The 19,941-nt window shown below is 46.7% G+C and overlaps 1 long non-coding RNA gene across 1 annotated transcript; it reads left to right on the forward strand.

Moving 5' to 3' along the window:
* The first annotated feature begins 905 nt into the window (after positions 1 to 905).
* On the forward strand, positions 906 to 1,297 carry LOC139435914 (uncharacterized). Its single transcript, XR_011645126.1, has 2 exons — positions 906 to 978; positions 1,199 to 1,297. It is a non-coding gene; the product is annotated as an uncharacterized lncRNA (long non-coding RNA).
* The last annotated feature ends 18,644 nt before the right edge of the window (positions 1,298 to 19,941 follow it).

Genomic DNA, 19,941 nt, shown 5'->3' on the forward strand with positions numbered 1-19,941 from the left:
ACAAATCCCAAATCCCATTCTGGCTCGCGTAAGTGATGTCACAGGCGATAATGCTCCAAGTGGTTGCGACTCATAATTAAAGCGAAGAAGAAGATCTCATAACTGATTTATTCCCTCCAATAAATAAGAGATTGCTAAAAATAAATTCACTTTTACAAGATGCCTGTGTGCTTTGTACCAGGTTGCAATCACATAAGTGATCATACTTATAGATCATAGCTCGTTCTATCGCTTCCCGTCTGATGAAAGGACCAGGAGTCGCTGGATCAGAGATCTCAGGTAATACACATGTTGTGCATGGAACACAGTCAAGCTAGCTACATAGCTAGTAGCGAGCACGTTAGTTAGCATCACATTACTTAGCCTTGTCATTTGTATTAGCCTTAACATGAAGTGAACCCAAATGTTAAACAGTAAGAGTAGTCATGATGTTAAGTATTTTGTGAAACATTTGAAGAGGAACCTATCGCCAGGTGCTAAGGGGGCGGGAGGTAGGCTAACGGCAGATTAGCATCTGCGATCTTTTCTACTTAATGCTATCTGCTCAAATGGTTCACATTGAACATTAAAAGATCAGGCAGTTCAGGGAGAGTCGAAGGAAGGAAGGAAGGCAGGCAGGCAGCTTTGCATGACATGTATTTATTTATAGAAGGACCATGCATACACAAACATTAATCTCAGCAAAGAGAAGAGATGCAATATGCCAGATTATAGCTAATAGCTAATTTCCATCTGTGGTCCATTCTTCTGGACGTGTTTCATTGTGATGATAGTGAGTCAATCTGTTTGTTGGAAAGACAGTAGTTGAGTGATTACTGATAGAACATTATTAAAAGAGATAATTATTCAAAGTGTTGTTACTTTAAAGTGGTGTTACTGACCTTTTTCTCTTTTATTTCCTTTCCCTCACCTGTAACTGCTGAGACCCTGAGGAACATGCACACTGGACTGACCTGCTCTGGCAACCTGATTTCCACTGTACGTAATAGTATTTGGTTATGGTATATTATTTATATACATCAAAGGCACAATGCACCCCCCAGAGACACACATGTATTGAGTGTGATATTTTGCATAGGTCATGTGAAATCATCTTTACATACTAGAAAACTGTAGGAGTGGCAACTTGTTTTGAAATTGAATTTTTAATATCCGATAATGAAGTTGATCTGTTTTCTTTATTCTTCTCTCTTCCCAGCTCCATCCATCACCGTGCTCTGTTCCTGCAGGTCCTGCTTGCTAATCAATGCTTTATTTTTTTACACAATTACAAATAAAGTCAATGTGTTGTATGACATGAAGTTGTGCTTCATTCGGAGTCAATAATAAATTCATTCTGCCTTCAACTGCACAATGATTGTGGACTGCACCGACATCCATGTAGCTGCCCCCCAGTAAGATGAACCAAGCAAAGAGGGTCAACATCATGCCTAAGGACATCCAGCTGGCCCGCTGCATCCGCGAGAGAGGGCTTAGACTGACCTGAGACCAGCACACCCAAATACAACGGCTCTTTTAAGAGCCACCTACAGTTTCAAAGAGTTGCAATCCTACGTTATTATAATTATTAAACTGGTTCATGTGTCACTTAGTTTACTGAACCGTGATGAAAGAAATGAGTGAGGTAGTGGTTTACTGAAGTTACAAAGACATTAATATATGAGTGACAGGTCAGTGTAAACACAAGCTTCTGTCAATTATGGATCACTCAAACTATTTATATAAAAATATGTAATAAAGTTCTAAAACAAGTATTCGGTATATTCCTTGATAGCTTTTGGAGAAGGTTGTTTTTAAGTTTACTAAAATCTATCGTTTCAACTGTTTCACTTTATAAAAAGGAACAGGTGAGTAGAGCATTATTGAGTTTCTTATTCTGACAGTAAATTATCCAAATGAAATGTTTATCATTATTTTATTCAACCCTAAACAAATTGATTGTACCTTTTTAATAATGACCTTACATGGTTAAGTTAAATTAACTTCAGAAAATCAAATCTGTTCTGAGAAAAAACTAATAAATGTTTAAAGATAGGAACTTGCCATCCCACTGAAAAACAGTCCGTAGAGATTTAAAGGCGTAGTTGTAGTTCAGTCCAACGTTTCATTTGGATTCATTTCTCCAACAGTCAACTATTTTCATAAAGAATATATATATTTTTCAAAGTCAACTTTATTGTCAATCTTACTCAGTTTGTGTTTATAGACAGAGATCAAAAATACTTTTAAATCAAATAAAATTATACAATTTACAGATATGTATACAAATATATATATATTAGTGCTGTCAAAATTATCGCGTTAACGGCGGTAATTAATTTTATGAATTAATTGCGTTAAAATATTTAACGCATTTAACGCATGTGCAGAATGGCCCGCCCCATACGTGCCACCAGTGGCAGCGCCAGGGTATGGCTGGGGTAGGCTACACCCATACCAAGAAATGGCTTAGCCCCACCATGAAAAATGATGTTAAAGTAAGCAAAATAAAGTCTGCCAACTCGCGCGGAGTAAATTGCACAGACAGCAGTTAGTCAGATTGATTGCAGCCACGGTTTTGAAAACTTTTGTCACGTAGTGATCGTCTTCTCAATAGAACATCTTTGATAACTGCGTGGTGTTGTTGCAGGAAGTCCTGACGGAGAATACTTTTGCTGTAGTGCAGGGGTGCACATAACTGGTACGCAGGTTATGTACTCTGAAATGCGTACCGTCACTTGTGTCACAAAGCGCATTTGCGTACCGACGTACTTGTGAAGCTTTTCCAGAAGGCGGTTAGATCACCGGACGACAGAGTCGGACTCCACTAGCCCCCCCCGTAGACTTTCCTGAAGTACTCCACTAGCCGCCGCCGCCCCCCATCCCTCTGTCGACTTTCCTGAAGTACTCCCCCGTTGATAGAAATCAACACGTAATGAATTAAGACCCCACGGTTTGATGATTGATAGGTGTGTGGGCTGTCTTTCATTTTGACACACAGAAAAATGTTATAATAAACATAGATACTGTATGTTAAATGGATATATCCGCCTTCTTTCATTTATCTTTCCGTTCCCACAACAATATACATAAATAAATGGCATATTTTGGACATAGTTCGAATGGTGATTAATCATGATTAATTAATTTTTAAGCTGTGATTAATCTGATTAAACATTTTAATCGTTTGACAGCCCTAATATATATATATATATATATCTATCCTATATAATGATGGTGGACACTTCACCTCCAGCAGGGCAGATGGCTGCACAAGTCCATCGGGGGATGCTCCCAAAACACCGACTCACTCACAAAGAGACCAGACTCGAACACTGTCTCCTGATAGGCCTGCACAAAAGCCTTCACCGCTTCGGCCTCGTTTACAACCCCCCAGTTGACAGCCATGACTCTGTCCAAGTTGTACCCCCCGAGCACCCTCTTCATGAGGGACGCGCATGGAGTGGATGAAAGTCCCGACCGCAGCACAGAACCAAACTTGCTGGCTGTCAACCTGCCCCGCCTGTGTAACTGCCACTTTGTCCGCTGTCCTCCGGTGGCTGTCTGCTCTGGCTCAGGTGACAAAAGCCATGCCATGCCACACTGTGCGCCCCTCAGTGCAGACCTGAACCAGTCTACATCCTGAGTGGCGATGTCTCTGGCCAGTGGGTTGTATGTCTCCTCTCACTGTTGGTAAAGTTGAGACACCGGCTGGACTACTTTGGAAGTGCCAGGCTTCCTCCACTGGCACTCAACATCTGTGGAGCTGATCTGCCACATGGCACATATTGCCAATGCTGCAGCGTGGTTGCATTTGTACATCCCCCGTGCACAATCACAGACAGCGCTCTGCATCGCGCCATCGCCTCCCATGCAGATCTGTACAAATAAAGAAAGTACCATGTTTGTTAGCATGCTATAATAGATTGAATGAGCAATAATACAAGGATGGTCCGGATCTGGGGGTGGGAGGGGTTATTTTTCCATAGTTTTGTCTGATTGTTGTTATTGTTTGTTTTTTCTGTATTTTTTGTAATGTGTGTTGTACTGGTTGTGATTGTACATTGTATTTTTCTAAATGTGTATGAATACATTTTTGAAAAACATTTGATCAACAATAAAAAAGGATTTGGTCAGGATCTAGACTCAGTGTGTAGTTTATTAATTAATCAATGCTCTCTACATTAGGAAAACACATACCAGTGTACCCGAGGGAGTCACGCACAGCTGTGCCTGGATAACCAAACAAATTGACAAGATAACCAAAACCCTTGAATCTACACACAGCAAATAAACTCAAATGACACAACGAGATGTAAAAGGAGATCACACATACAGTATAGTCGATGTAAAACTGGCCGTTTCAATCTGAAGAGCAACTAAAACAAAACACGGGAGTATACCTTGTTCTTGTGAACACTAATGTTATCCACAGCACACACAGACCACGAAGTTCTAAAGGAGAACACTAGTTACTGAAACAAAACACGTTAGTGTACCTTGTTAGCTAATGTTAGCTAGCTGACATTAACGTTACACATTGCACTCATATTACTCACCAACATCTTGTAAAGCCAGTCCCGCTGCTCTTACAGAACCGAATAACTCCCCTTTCGTGTATGTACAGCTCTCAACGTGTCCAGACTTGTAGTCACCTCGTTTTATACTTTTATTCTCATTCTGAAAGAAACAGGTGACATTTGCTACGTCACGGCCATCTTTGTGATGGTGACGCGTATTGTGCGAGACCAAGAGACCTGTAGTTCACTCAGCGGTTTCACACAAAAAAATGTGTAACTTCATAGTTTTACGACACATTTTAATTTTTTTGACTTGCAAAATATTCTTTTAAATTGACAAACATCATATGTGTCATTCGTGGCACAATTCAAACGGGATCAAAAGATAACCTTTCTCTCTCCATTGACTTCAATGTATAATTTTACGCTTCCGGGGTCCCATGGAGGCTCCCGGAAAGGGAGGGACTTCGCCTCTCTATAGAAATAAATCAACATGGAACCAGTAAGCACTAACTTTGTTTCCTCCGGCCCCTTATCGGAGAACACCCAGCTAGTAACCTAGCAACCAAGCTTCAGCTAGCGGCAGTCAGAAACTCATGTCTCTTCGAATCTACTTACAAATAAATATGGGGAAGTGTCAGTTCAACCGTATTTGGTTGGAAAACATCGAATGTAGTGCTTGGTTGAAACCAGTGGAGGGAACGTGTTTGAAGCACGCTGCACCTTTTGCAAAATAATTAGCGTTTGTTTTGCTAATGTAGCGTTAGCTAGTGCAGCGTTAGCTAGTGGAGCGTTAGCTAGTGCAGCAGCTCCCGCAACAACACCGGGGGACCTCTGGGCAAAGTTTGGGTCTACGACAACCCTAAAAGCGGAGCTGCTGTAGACGCTAAATACCGTAGCTAAACGCCAATCATACTACAACAACAACAACAACAACAACAATGAAAGATTGTAGCCAAGGCAGCAGAGCTCTGAATATAGCTCGTGTTACTTTCTTTCTCTCTCTCTCTCTCTCTCTCTCTCTCTCTCTCTCTCTCTCTCTCTCTCTCTCTCTCTCTCTCTCTCTCTCTCTCTCTCTCTCACACACACACACACACACACACACACTCTCTAGGGCTGCTCGATTATGGCAAAAATCATAATCTCGATTATTTTTGGTCAATAATTTATATCACGATTATTAAATACGATTATTCATTGACTTTGAAAACATCCATTTATTGAACTTTAAAACAAATAATTTGAACAGTATCTTTTTAACTGTTGATTACCCTGAATGTATAATTGAAAACTCAATACAAAAATAAATTAAATAAATAATATCAAAATAATAAATACCAATAAACAACATCAACAAATATTTTGGAGTGCACTTCCACAAGCGACTAAACATATATAAATATGATAAATAAAAATAAATTAGACTACAATTAATTAGATCAAATATGTTGTAGTGCACTGTCACAACCTAGCAAAGCTAAATAACATTTTTTTTCCGATTATGTTGTTTTTGTAATTGTGGCAGGCCAAAATCGTAATTGCGATTAAAATACGATTAATTGCACAGCCCTAACACACACACAAGCACACAGAGTGTGGATGGATCCAATGGATTTCGGATCCTTAACAGCTATGCTGTGTGCCCATGTATAGAATCATTTTACAGTACAATGTCCATCCTCTGTTAGTGACTGACAGGATGACATAAGAAAATGAAGGTCCACAGTGTTAACATGTAGAATACAAGTTTACCTCGAGGCCGTTTTATGATTACCCTGTCAGTTTGCTGTTTAGTTAGCTATTTAGCTAGCAAACTTTAGCTGGGTGATTCTCATATTTTAAAGCAATGAATTAATGTAAATGAATGTAAAACTAAATATATATATTATTTGTCCTGTTTCCTTAGACAAAAATGCGCAAAGCGGCACAGGATCTGTTGGCCATACTGAAGGCAGAAGCGAGTGGCGGTATGTTTTATATATTGTATTTATTTTCACTTGGATACTGGAGGACATTGGCAGCTTGGAAACTTTATATGTTAGCCTGTGTATAAAAGCAGAGATGTAAATATTAACTCAAAGCATTCTACCTGAGGTAACGAACATGTTTGGTATTTGTGTATAACCTATGAATATAGCCCATAAATGTTACGTTTTTGACATCATGTAACCTACATCATGTTTAATGAAAACTGAAGACCAGGGACAGTCAGGGGAAAGCAGACAGCAGACAGTGCAGGAACACCAGCAAACCCTGCCTGTTCGTGCAGGGAGTTCTGTTCAGGACCAAATGACCAGGTTTGAATGTTCTTACAGTATATATACAATTCCCATGTTAGACTGGACCTGTTATTTATGTTATTCTTATTGAAATTAGATAGTCATTATTTATTACCTTCTTTTGAAAGGATTCAAGCCAGGGAAATATACAATTATTTCTTAAATAGTTCTGTTAAAGTTCGTTCCACAGTTTTTCCGCTTTTGTATTACTTCAAATGTCATCTACACCCTGTCTTTCAGGTCTTTTCCTGGACTATTCCGGTCAAACAAAAATGTAAGATCCTTTCCCAAAAGTGCAAAGAAAAGAACAGGCCCTAAAACTGTTCGTGTTCCATTCTTCTTCCTCGCCTATTCCTCCGAGAAAACCCCTAAGCCCTCTGAGGAGCTTATTCTTTTGCAGGCTGGGCTGGGAAGAAGGTCTGCACATGTCCCGGAGGATGCTGACCATAAGGAGGTAAATATGACTCTTTGGTTTTATAAGAGCAACAAAATAAAATTGGAAAAGAAAGTGTGTTCTCACAATCACTTTATCAGTAAGTTAGATATTTTAGTGTTAATACTGATATCATAATGAGTAATGTGCATCCAACAGGAATACAAACTGTCTAATACAATTAAAGAACATTTTGTTAACCCCTATTTGCATTCATTCTAATCAATAGATTACAAATATCCTTTGTGAGGTCTACCCCAAGATGACTGAGCTAGAGGGAGTGTAAGGTTTCAGCGTTAGAGTCTGTGAGCTTATTGTTTTGTGTTTATTCTGGTGGCCTTGCAGTTTATTTTTATGTTGACTCTGTCCTCTCGTTTCAGGTGTCATCACTTCCTGTGGTGGTGTGTCACTTGTCAGCTTGATAGTGATCTCCTGTTCTGGATTGTTTGCACCTGTGCCTCATTAACTGTTGTGTATATGTAGCCCTGTTTTCCTGTTGTCTTTTGTCGGTTCGTCTTGTCTCAACACTAAATCCATGTCTGTATTTCCTCGTGTAACTTTGAGCAACCTAGTCGAACCTAGTGAACTTTTGAGTGTCCTAGTAGATCCTAGATACCTTTGTACTTTGAGAAGTCTTTTTTATATTAAAAGATAGTTCTGAAGTCAAGAAAGAATCGTGCATCTGAGTTCTATTTCGTCCCTACTGACCGCCAGAGGCGGTGCTTTAGCACCGGATATGTCCATCGCGCGCATGCGCAGCTTGAGTACCAATAACAACAAAGTCACCTGTGACCCACGTGACACCGGCTATATCAGCCGGTATTGTCAGAGGATCTGTTCCTTTTCATCTTCTCGCTGCGCGAGGGTACCGGGGCTACGTTTTCGTAGCCTACAGCGTTCAGGTTTGAACGTTTGATCGGAGGGATTTCTCTGCAAACAGCTGGCCGCGTGAAGCTTCGCGACTGACAGTCGGAGCTACGGGTCGTTAGACGCGTCCTCCAGGAGCTGCGCCGGCTGTGCAGAGCCTCGACAGACAGGTTTGTGTCAGCTTGTTGCTGGTGATGGCTGTGTTTCCACACCCGCTCCCAGCCAAGTTGTCCTGATTACCGTCTTATTGTTTGTGGCTTAGACTTTCTGGTGACGAAAGTGTTCCCGCTTCCTCTCCCATAAAGTTGCCCTTATGCTCTTTTGAAAGTTCTGCTTGTGGCGTTGTGCCCGAGCTATCATTAGCATTTGAGTCCCAGCTTTGGCTGCGTCCCTCATTCGATTTAGTATGGAAAGCCAAGAGTGTCATACTTTAAACCCGTTTTTCGTTTAGATGCAGAAAGTAAGGTAAGTACTTTCTATTTTCTAGAAGCTATTATCTGGTCTTAACATTTGTGTTCTGACTTGGTCGCTTGATTGTTAGCAGCAGCCGCTTGGCTAACACCTTGCTGTTGAGCTTAACTATTAACTCAGGGCAGTGCTCCCGCTCCCTGTAGCATAGGGTTTGATTGCAGTAGCGCTAGTTCGTTGTACTAGACTCCTAGCACTAGGATGATATGCAGAGAACATCTTCACGGCGGGTGCTGTGTGCTCGGCATGTGCGGTTACTACTGTAACCAGACACGGTTCTATGCGGGCTGTTCTCTTTCTTAGAAGCTAATTATCTGGTCTTAACATTGTGTTCTGACTTGGTTGCTTGATTGTTAGCAGCAGCCGCTTGGCTAACACCTTGCATGTACGGTTAAGCTTCATTATTTAACTCAGCCGGTGAGGGCAGTGCTCTCGCTGCTGCTCCCAGTAAACGCATGGTATGGTTGCAGTAGCGATATATCGTGGTATTTACTGCTCCTAGTACTAGACTCCTAGCACTAGGACGATATGCAGAGAACAATCTTCACTGTGTGTGCCGTGTGCTCTGCATGTATGGCCATTAAGGAGGATTTCATCCTCCCAATATTATATTGTCTAGTGGGCAGCCGTTGGCTGACACTTTTAGGCACCGGCCACAGTTACTATTGTAACTAAGGTTCTAAGCCGTAAGTACTGGCCATAATTACTACTGTAACTACGGTTCCAAGCTGTGTAAGTACTGGCCATAGTTAATACTGTAACTACGGGGTTAGGCCGTAAGTACTGGCCATAGTTACTACTGTAACTACGGTTCCAAGCCGTGCACGTACTGCCATAGGCAATACCGTAAATACGGCTCTATGCCGTGTAAGTACTGGCCATAGTTACTACTGTAACTACGGTTCTAAACCATGTAAGTACTGGCCATAGTTACTACTGTAACTACGGTTCCAAGCCGTGCAAGTACTGGCCAGAGTTACGACTGTAACTACGGTCCTAAGCCGTGTAAGTACTGGCCATAGTTACTACTGTAACTACGGTTAGATGCCGTGTGAGCCCTGGCCATGGTTACTGCGGTAACTACGGCTCTGTGCTATTCTATTCTTTAGAAGCTAGTTATCTGGTCTTAAACATGTGTGTTAGTTGACTTGATCTCGCTTGATCGTTAGCAGCAGCCGCTCGGCTAACGTCTTGCGTATACTGTTAGCTTCTTTATTTTACCCAGCTAGGTGAAGGCAGTGCTCTCGCTCCCGCTCCCTCTACCGGTAATGCGGATGTAGCTACATCCCTTTTTCTGTTCGGCGAGTAGTAGCACCGCTCTACTCTTCCCGTTCAGCAGGTAGCCGGTGAAGGCTGTGTTCCCGCTCCCGGTTACACTGCATCTGGCGTTCGACTCTAACTTAACCAGTGAAGGCAGTTCTCGCCCCCACTCCTGGTAGACGCCAAACCGCCTTGTTTTTTCTGTTAAGCAGGTAGCTGGTGAAGGCTGTGTTCCCGCACCCGCTCCCGGTTACGCTGCATCTGGCATTCGTCTCTAACTCGACCAGTGAAGGCAGTGTTCTCGCCCCCGCTCCTGGTAGACGTGGAACTGCCTTGTTTCTCCGTTAAGCAGGTAGCCGGTGAAGGCTGTGTTCCCGCACCCGCTCCCGGTTACACTGCATGTGGCATTCGTCTCTAACTCAACCAGTGAAGGCAGTTCTCGCCCCCGCTCCTGGTAGACGCCAAACTGCCTTGTTTTTCTGTTAAGCAGGTAGCTGGTGAAGGCTGTGTTCCCGCACCCGCTCCCGGTTACGCTGCATCTGGCATTCGTCTCTAACTCAACCAGTGAAGGCAGTGTTCTCGCCCCCGCTCCTGGTAGACGCTAAACTGCCTTGTTTATTCTGTTAAGCAGGTAGCTGGTGAAGGCTGCGTTCCCGCACCCGCTCCCGATTACGCTGCATCTGGCATTCGTCTTAATTTAACCAGTGAAGGCAGTGTTCTCGCCCCCGCTCCTGGTAGACGCTAAACTGCCTGGTTCTGTTAAGCAGGTAGCTGGTGAAGGCTGTGTTCCCGCTCCCGGTTACGCTGCATCTGGCACTCGCCTCTAGCTCAGCCAGTGAAGGCAGTGTTTTCGCCCCCGCTCTTGGTAAACTGCCTTATTTACTAATCCAGCTAGGTGAAGGCAGTGATCTCGCTCCCGCTCCCTCTGCCGTAATGTGGGTGTAATTACATCCCTCTTTCTGTTCGGCGAGTAGCAGCAACGCTCTACTCTTTCCATTAAGCAGGTAGCTGGTGAAGGCGTGTTCCCGCACCCGCTCCCGGCTACGCTGCATCTGGCTACCTACAGAATGGTTCATTCATGTAGCGCCTGTAGGGTTTCTCTTGAGCCCGAGGACGGCCACGACCGCTGCCCCTCCTGCCTCGGCCGCTTCTGGCGGTCAGTGGGGATGAAATTCGAGCATCTGAGGGAGGTTCTCACGGAAAACGCCTGCATGAGCTGTAGCTGCATGCCTCGGGTGCTCAGAGTGGCTCGAATCACTGAGGTGGAACGTCTGGCAGCAGCCAACAGACACCTCTCCTTGTCACGTACTCCTCCAGATCAATTCGGCCGTTCCCGGCGACTTGAGGGAGCAATGGCTTTGTGTGCTCCCCCCAATAGAAGGACTAGAAATAGGCTGTCCTCTAAAGTGGATCGGCTAGCTGCCGATAGTGGCATGATGAAGTCGCCTCTTGGCCCTTCAGCCTGGGCCCGGTGTAGGGGCTGCCCCCCCCCCCCCCTCCTTCGGTTGGCGCCCCTCCTTCGGCTGACGCACCTCCTCCGGTTGACGGAGAGTCCTCCGTCGCGTACCAGTCGAGCCAGGGGAGCTGTTTAGATCAGCTGCCCTCGGAGGCACTGGAGTGTGCCGCCCAAGCTAGGCAGACCAGGCAGCAGCACTCGGGTCCTCGCAGACCTGTGCCCACTCCCAGCAGGCCCAGGGGCCGCTCTAGCAGCCGCACTCAGCCGCTGGATTACAGGGGTGGTCTGCAGAGGTCTTAGCGGCCCACTCAACCGCCTCCCAATGACTTTCGTGCCCCATGTCGCCCGCCTTCCAGGCGGCCTCGTGCCCCAGAGCCTGACCGGAACCCCCCAAGAGGCTCCAGGGTCCGGGGGGCTGGGCTCTGAAATCCCGGGGGTGGTCGGCGGCTGCTTTCCCAGCAGCAGCTCAGTTTCTGGGCAGTCTGTACTTCCGTCCCTTGGGTGGTTTTCACCTTAACCCAGGGGTACGGACCGCAGCTCCGGCCCCTAGCCTTCGGCTGGGTCTAATTGACAGTCGTCAGCGATCCGGCAGGGGCCCTACCTCTGGGCCAAGAGTTGTCCGTCCTTTTGTCCAAGGGGGTTCTACTCGGCATACTTTCTCGTGAGCAAGAAAGTCGGCGGATTTCGCCCGATCTTGGACCTCAGAGGAATCAACAGATTCCTGAAGGTGCTGCCATTCTATATGCTGACTACTGCATACGCACAGGTGGAGTGGTTCCCAACCGAGGGATGCCTACTTCCACGTGGGCCGGGCAAGAGGGTGCCTTATATTCAGTTCCTCCGGCCCTTGGGCAGACTGGCAGCTGCCTCGGCCGCTGGGCCCTTAGGCCCGCTGTCGTTGTGCCCCATGCAGATGTGGCTGAACAGCCTTCACTTGGACGCCAAGTGGCACAGGCACAGTGAAGTCAGGGTGTCGCAGCATTGCTCCACTCTCCATCACGCTGGAGGGGCAGGGCCTATCTCTGGTAGGCGTGCCCATGGGCGCCATCCCATCCCGCCAGGAGACCATCACCATAGGTGCATGTCTCTCAGGGTGGGGTGCAGTGCGGCAGGGCAGGACCGTTCAGGGTCAGTGGTCTGCCCAGCAGAGTGCGCGCCGGGTCAACGTGCTAGAGCTTCGGGCCGTGCAGCTTGCACTCACGCACTTTCTACCCCAACTGGGGGGCAAGAATGTGCGTGTTCCTTGGGGACAGCATGTACATTGTTGCTTAGACAACAGTCCCTTCTAGATAGTGGACGTTCTCACTCCACTCTGAATTTATGTGGCTGCGATTCTGCCCAACATGTTCGGGTCGACGGCGCCACGGCGGGGTGCCACAGGTCGGTGTCCCTCTTTATGAGAGGGGCTTTACGGCAGCGTCCCCCTTGCACCCCGAGGGCTCCGGCTTGGGACCTGCCCTTGCTGCCGGATGCCCGATCACCTCCTCCCTTCGAGCCCCTGGCCCAGGTGGGGCTTAGGTGGCTGCCCACAAAGGCAGCATTTCTGCTTGCCATAGCCTCAGGGAAGTGAGTCGGGGAGTTGCATGTCCTCTCCATAAACAATACATGCCCGAGGTGGGACTCTCATGCGTTGCCCTTTGGGCAAATGTGGCATTCCCGCCCGGGGTCCTTCCACAAACTCACTTCAATCAGCCTGCCCAGCTGGCACGCTTTGACATTCAGGAGTACGGCACATCGAAGTTGCTGTGCCCGGGGGGTGCCCAAAGGGCGTATATCAAGGCTACTGCCTGTATACGGCAGGAGGAGCAACTCTTGAGTTTGCCCTGGCGGCACTAAAGGAGGTTAGGCCCTCTAACCAGTGGCTTCCCCACTGGGTTGTCGATACCATCTCACAGGCTTACGGGGCCAGTGGCCGCCCCCTGCCACCAGGCTGAGATGCCACTCTACAAGGAGCATCTCAACATATTGGGCTGCCCTGAGAGGGGTGCCCCTGGAGACCATCTGCGTCGTGGGCGTCTTCTGGCACATTCTCCAGTTGTCATCAGGTCAATGTCGCCACTCCCCATTCTTTGGGCGTGGTCCTTTTGCCGAGCTCCGCTGCTTCCAGTGGTGAGCAAGGGCTTGGATTCTTCATGACATTGTTGGTATAGGTCATCCAGTGCTAAAGCACCGCCTCTGGCGGTCAGTAGGGACGAAATAGAACGATAGTTACGGCTGTAACTACGGTTCTATGAGTCCCGGATGACCGCCAGAGTTCCCTGTCACTCAGAATTCTTGTGTGCTCGCGAGAAGATTCGGGGAACAGATCCTCTGACAATACCGGTGTCACGTGGGTCACAGGTGACTTTGTTGTTATTGGTACTCAAGCTGCGCATGCGCGCGATGGACATATCCAGTGCTAAAGCACCGCCTCTGGCGGTCATCCGGGACTCATAGAACCGTAGTTACAGCCGTAACTATCGTTCTTGTGAGTCCTTCGTGTCAGAACGAACCGACCAAACAAGATGGACTCGGCCGATTCCACCGTGTTAAAGACGGCTTTTCAGGCGCAAGGAACACGCCTGCATCACCATGAGGAACAGCTGACAACAATGAATCAGGGGGTTCAGGACTTAAATGCCCGTCAGCAACACTTCCAGTCAACAGTGACAACGGAAATAAATCACCTGGCGGAAAAGATGCGTGACATACTTAAGCACCTCGAGGCACGTCCTGCTGTTCCTGCGGCAGAGTTTTCCGGTCCAGCGGAGGTCGGGTTTGCTGAGATCCCCGTTCAAATACCCATGCCATCGTCTTCACTCCGCCTCGCTTCACCGGAGAAGTTCTCCGGGGATTCTGGAAACTCGTCCATTCCTGATACAGTGCGATCTCCATTTCAAACATCAGCCCGCAGCATTTCCCACAGATCAAGCTGAGGTAGCTTTCATAGTATCTCACTTGACGGGAAGAGCGGGAGCCTGGGCAACAGCTGAATGGGCCCGAGACTCGCCTGTTTGCCAGTCGTTAAGGGTATTCATGGATTCTATGAAAAACATTTTTGACCAGACATCACCCGGGAGAGAGTCAGCGAGAGCCCTGGTGAACATCAAACAACAGCAGAGGAGAGTGGCGGATTACGCGATCGAATTCCGGACCCTGGATTAGCGGATCCCATAAAGGATCAGTTGGCTCCATTAGAGTTGCCTGTAGAATTGGACTCGCTCATCGCCATGGCTATCCGGGTGGACCAACGTCTAGCAGAGAGACGTCGGGAGAAAACAGCTTTCACTCCACTGTTCGGACGGGAGTTACAGAGGGAACACTACGGTTGGCGGAGTAATACCCGGACTTCGTCTCCAGAGCGACCAGCGCCCCCTAGCGCTGCGGAGGAACAGATGCAGCTCGGAAGAGCCAAACTCACTCCGGAGGAATGTCAGCACCGCCTACGGGAGCGGCTGTGTTTCTACTGCGGTCAGCTTGTCCGGCAAAAGATCAGGCTCATCAGTGGGAAGAGGGACGCTGGTGAGCCGAGTGACTTCTTTCAACCCTTCCTCGAGAAGACTGACTCAGGTACAAATGAAACTGAATGATAAAACTGTGACTCAGGATGCATTAATTGATTCTGGGGCTGATGAGAGCTTGTTAGACTGGGAGCTGGCTAAAGAGTTGAACTTAAACATTGTCCTTTTAGATCAGCCATTAGAGGCTAGCGCGTTGGATGGCCGCCTGTTATGTACAGTTACTCATCGCACGGAACCCATAGAAATTGTCATAGATCAGGAGCACCGTGAGCGTATTAGCTTTCATTTATTTAACTCAGCTCAACAGCCTCTCATTTTGGGTTACCCTTGGCTTGTTAAACATAACCCTCACATGGACTGGCTTACAGGAAAGGTTAAGGGAACCGCCCAGATCTGGGAACTTTAAACAGGCGTCAGATAGGGACAGTGTCACTTCTTCTAAACATTCTGACTTTCCTGACTTATCCAAAGTGCCAGAGTGTTACCTTGACATTAAGGAGGTGTTTAACAAGACACGAGCTACTTCCTTGCCTCCCCATAGACCGTATGATTGCCCCATAGACCTTCTCTCGGGCTCTACTATCCCCAACGGACGGTTGTATTCTCTCTCTGGTCCTGAAAGGGAGGCCATGGAAGAGTATATCGGATCATCACTCAAAGCTGGCTTGATTCGGCCATCATCATCCCCAGCAGAAGCAGGTTTCTTTTTTGTAGGGAAAAAGGACGGTTCATTAAGGCCCTGTATTGATTACAGTCCACTTAATCAGATCACAGTTAAGAACAGATATCCCCTTCCACTCATCTCTACGGCATTCGATCTGTTACAGGGAGCCAAGATATTTACCAAGCTTGACTTAAGGAATGCATATCATCTTGTGCGCATCCGGGAGGGGGATGAGTGGAAAACGGGTTTCAATACACCTACGGGACATTATGAATATTTGGTAATGCCTTTTGGACTTTGCAATGCACCTGCTGTTTTCCAAGCCCTCATTAATGATGTGTTACGAGATTTCCTGAATGTTTTCTGTTTTGTGTATCTCGATGATATTCTCATCTTTTCCCCAGATAAGAAAACTCATGTTCACCTTGTTCTTCAGAGACTCCTGGCTAACCATTTGTTTGTAAAGGCCGAGAAATGCGAGTTTCATGTGAACTCTGTGGCATTTTTGGGCTTTGTGATTTCCCCTAACAAGGTGGAAATGGACCCAGCTAAGGTCAGTGACGTGGCTAATTGGCCCACGCCAGACTCTAGAAAGAAGGTTCAGCAATTCCTGGGGTTTGCTAACTTTTACAGACGGTTCATACGCAATTTCAGTGCTATTGCCTCTCCTCTCCATGCCCTTACCTCTCCCCATGTTCAGTTTGTGTGGAATCCACAGGCAGAGAAATCTTTCCTGGAACTGAAGAGGAGGTTCACCACAGCTCCCATCCTGACGGTACCTGATCGCCACCGACAGTTTGTGGTGGAAGTGGACGCCTCCAACGACGGCGTTGGAGCTATACTGTCTCAGAGGTCAGCGGGGGACAACAAGCTTCATCCATGTGCATATCTCTCCCGTAAGCTATCTTCTGCTGAGAGGAATTACGACGTGGGAAATCGGGAACTGTTGGCTGTGAAGATTGCTTTGGAGGAGTGGCGGCACTGGTTGGAGGGAGCGGAGCAGGATTTCCTGGTCTGGACGGATCATAAAAACCTGCAATACATCAGGAAGGTCAAACGTCTGAACTCTAGGCAGGCCAGATGGGCTTTGTTCTTTAACAGATTTAGGTTCACTCTGTCATATCGACCTGGTTCGCAGAATGGAAAGCCTGATGCACTCTCCAGGATGTTTGATCCTGAGCCAGTCCCCAAGAATCCAGATCCCATTCTGCGGCCAGACCGAGTGATAGGGAGGGTGACCTGGCCCATTGAAGCCAAGGTCAAACAGGCAAACGTTGGAAATCCTGTCCCAAGAGGGTGTCCTCAGAATCGCTTGTTTGTGCCGAAGCAACTTCGATCTCAAGTTGTTCATTGGGCCCATACGTCTGTACTTACCTGTCATCCTGGAAACAAAAGGACCCTGTTCATGGTGAGACACAGATTCTGGTGGCCGGGGATGTGGAAGGATGTTGCAGAATATGTGGCGGCATGTCCTGTGTGCGCCAGGAACAAAACTTCTCGGCAAGCTGCGGCAGGTCTTCTCCAACCACCATTCCCAACAGACCATGGTCTCACATTGCGTTGGATTTTGTGACGGGATTACCAACATCGGCAGGTAATACCACCATACTCACTGTGATTGATCGTTTTTCTAAAATGGCACACTTTGTCGCCATGCCCAAGTTACCTAATGCCAAAGAAACAGCAGAGGCCATGTTGTCCCATGTGTTCAGGATCCACGGTTTCCCCAGTGATGTCGTTTCAGACCGAGGCCCTCAGTTCGTGTCACGTTTTTGGAAGGAGTTTTGTCACCTAATCCAAGCCACTGTTAGTCTGACCTCCGGATACCACCCACAGTCGAATGGACAAGCGGAGAGGATGAATCAGGATTTGGAGACCTGTTTGAGATGTCTAGCGTCCGAGAAACCTACCACCTGGAGTAAGAATCTGATTTGGGTGGAGTATGCGCACAACACTTTACCCACATCAGCCACTGGTATCTCCCCGTTTCAATGTGTCCATGGGTACCAACCTCCATTGTTTCCGGAGCTCGAGAAGGAGGTCACCGTACCATCAGCCCATGCTCTGGTTCGCCGCTGCCGTCGGGTCTGGGCGGGAGTTCGCCATATGTTGCAGAGGAGTGCCGTTCGCATGAAGGTATTGGCCGACCGGAAACGACGTCCAGCCCCCAAGTACCAGGCCGGACAACGAGTGTGGCTATCTACCAAGGATCTTCCTCTCCATGTCGCCTCCAGGAAGCTGGCTCCCCGGTTCGTTGGTCCTTTTCCCATAGCCAAAGGGATTAACCCTGTTGCTGTCCGTTTATGTCTTCCAAAGTCCATCAAGGTCCACCCCACGTTTCATGTCAGCAAGTTGAAACCAGTCAAAGAGAGCAGACTGGTCCCCGCCTCCACGCCCCCTCCACCTCCCCGGATTGTCGACGGGGGTCAAGTATACAGTGTGGACAAAATACTGTCTGAAAGGAAGAGGGGCAGAGGTAGACAGTTCCTGGTCGACTGGGTAGGGTACGGATTAGAGGAGAGGTGCTGGATCCCAGGCAGCTTCATTGTGGACAAGACCCTTATATCTGACTTCGATAGAGAACAGTCTCAGGCTTCAGGGACGTCTGGAGCCGTCCGTAAGAGGGGGGGGTACTGTAAGGTTTCAGCGTTAGAGTCTGTGAGCTTATTGTTTTGTGTTTATTCTGGTGGCCTTGCAGTTTATTTTTATGTTGACTCTGTCCTCTCGTTTCAGGTGTCATCACTTCCTGTGGTGGTGTGTCACTTGTCAGCTTGATAGTGATCTCCTGTTCTGGATTGTTTGCACCTGTGCCTCATTAACTGTTGTGTATATGTAGCTAGTGCTGGAGCGACGCGTCGACGCGTCGACTTCAAAATATCGTCGACGACATATTTCCGCGTCGACGCGTCGCTACACACACGTGGGTGTGTAAACAAAGCAACAAGCAGTTCGCAATCGCACTTCAAACACAATGGAGACTGAAACGGCTACCACCTCCTCACAGGATTGCGCACGAAGCCCTCAAACGAAAACATCTCGCCCTAGGTCTTCAAAAGCATGGGAATATTTTAAAGATAGTCCAAAACGCAAAGATATTGTCATTTGCAGTCTTTGCCAAATGGAGTTGGCATATCACACAAGCACAACGGCTATGTTGGAACATTTAAAGCGGCAGCTAGCTGTGGTGGCTACCATTAGCAGCTAGCATTTGCTCTCCGATTTTTACATAAAAATGGAATTATGGATTATAAATTCAATCATTTTTTTATACATAGATGTTAAAAACCTATGGATTAACCGATTCAGCCGCGTTTTTTCTCATTTTAATGCCATTGAACACGTCTTTTGATCAGATTGACAGCTACGGTGGTGAGACGATCTCCCTAGAAGCTCTGTAAAGGTACGTGTTGTGATGACTGTATTTGCATCCCCTGTCGCGAGTCCGGATCACTCAGTGATGATACTATATACCTACATAATCTGTGGAGTCTCAGCTTTAATCGGATATATTGTATGTGCAGCTACGATGAGTAATAAGTGTACTTTTATCTTGAGTTCTGTGCCAATGTCCGTTAGCATTTTTCGCTCATGGGTCATTTAGATGCTTCTTATGAGACTTGTGTTTTTGTTTTGGTAAACATGGTTTGTATCGGCAGTTAGCTGAGATTATTTCCGTTAATCTGGTATAACACATTAATAGTTTGTTAAATATTAAGATCCCCTGAGACACAGTATTGTGAAAAAAAATATATTTTACATTACGTTTTTTTTACATTACGTTTTTTATGAATTGAACAACAGAAAAATAATCGTTAGATTAGTCGACTAATCGATCAAATAATCGCCCGATTAATTGTTTTCGAAATAATCGTTTCCCCCCAGCACTATATGTAGCCCTGTTTTCCTGTTGTCTTTTGTCGGTTCGTCTTGTCTCAACACTAAGTCCATGTCTGTATTTCCTCGTGTAACTTTGAGCAACCTAGTCGAACCTAGTGAACTTTTGAGTGTCCTAGTAGATCCTAGATACCTTTGTACTTTGAGAAGTCTTTTTTATATTAAAAGATAGTTCTGAAGTCAAGAAAGAATCGTGCATCTGAGTTCTTGTGAGTCCTTCGTGTCAGGGAGCCTGGCTTATACACAAGGCTACGGGTAAAAAGCAGAAGATTCAATTTGTATTTTATTTATTACAAGCTGATTTAAGAATGTTTGTAATAAATTGATTTGAAATGTATGATCCTTCCAACAAACCGTATAAGACAAATATATGTTTCAACCCCAACAGGAGGATCTGGTCAAAGAAAGTTGTGTGTAATATCCCCGGAGGAGGAGGGCTACTCAGGGGCCAGTCTCGTGAAGGCCTGGGGAGGCAAGGGTTGCCTCTACATAATGCCCATCCAGCACACTTTGGGCACTTCTCCCTTGGCCCTCACAGCACCAGAGTTCGAGAGCATGCCAAAGGCACGGTGCATGACGTGTTATAAGGATGTGCCTTTGCAGCTGCTTACAATGCATGTA

The sequence above is a fragment of the Pseudochaenichthys georgianus genome, chromosome 20 (genome assembly GCF_902827115.2).
Source record: "Pseudochaenichthys georgianus chromosome 20, fPseGeo1.2, whole genome shotgun sequence".
In the NCBI taxonomy this organism is placed as follows: domain Eukaryota; kingdom Metazoa; phylum Chordata; class Actinopteri; order Perciformes; family Channichthyidae; genus Pseudochaenichthys; species Pseudochaenichthys georgianus.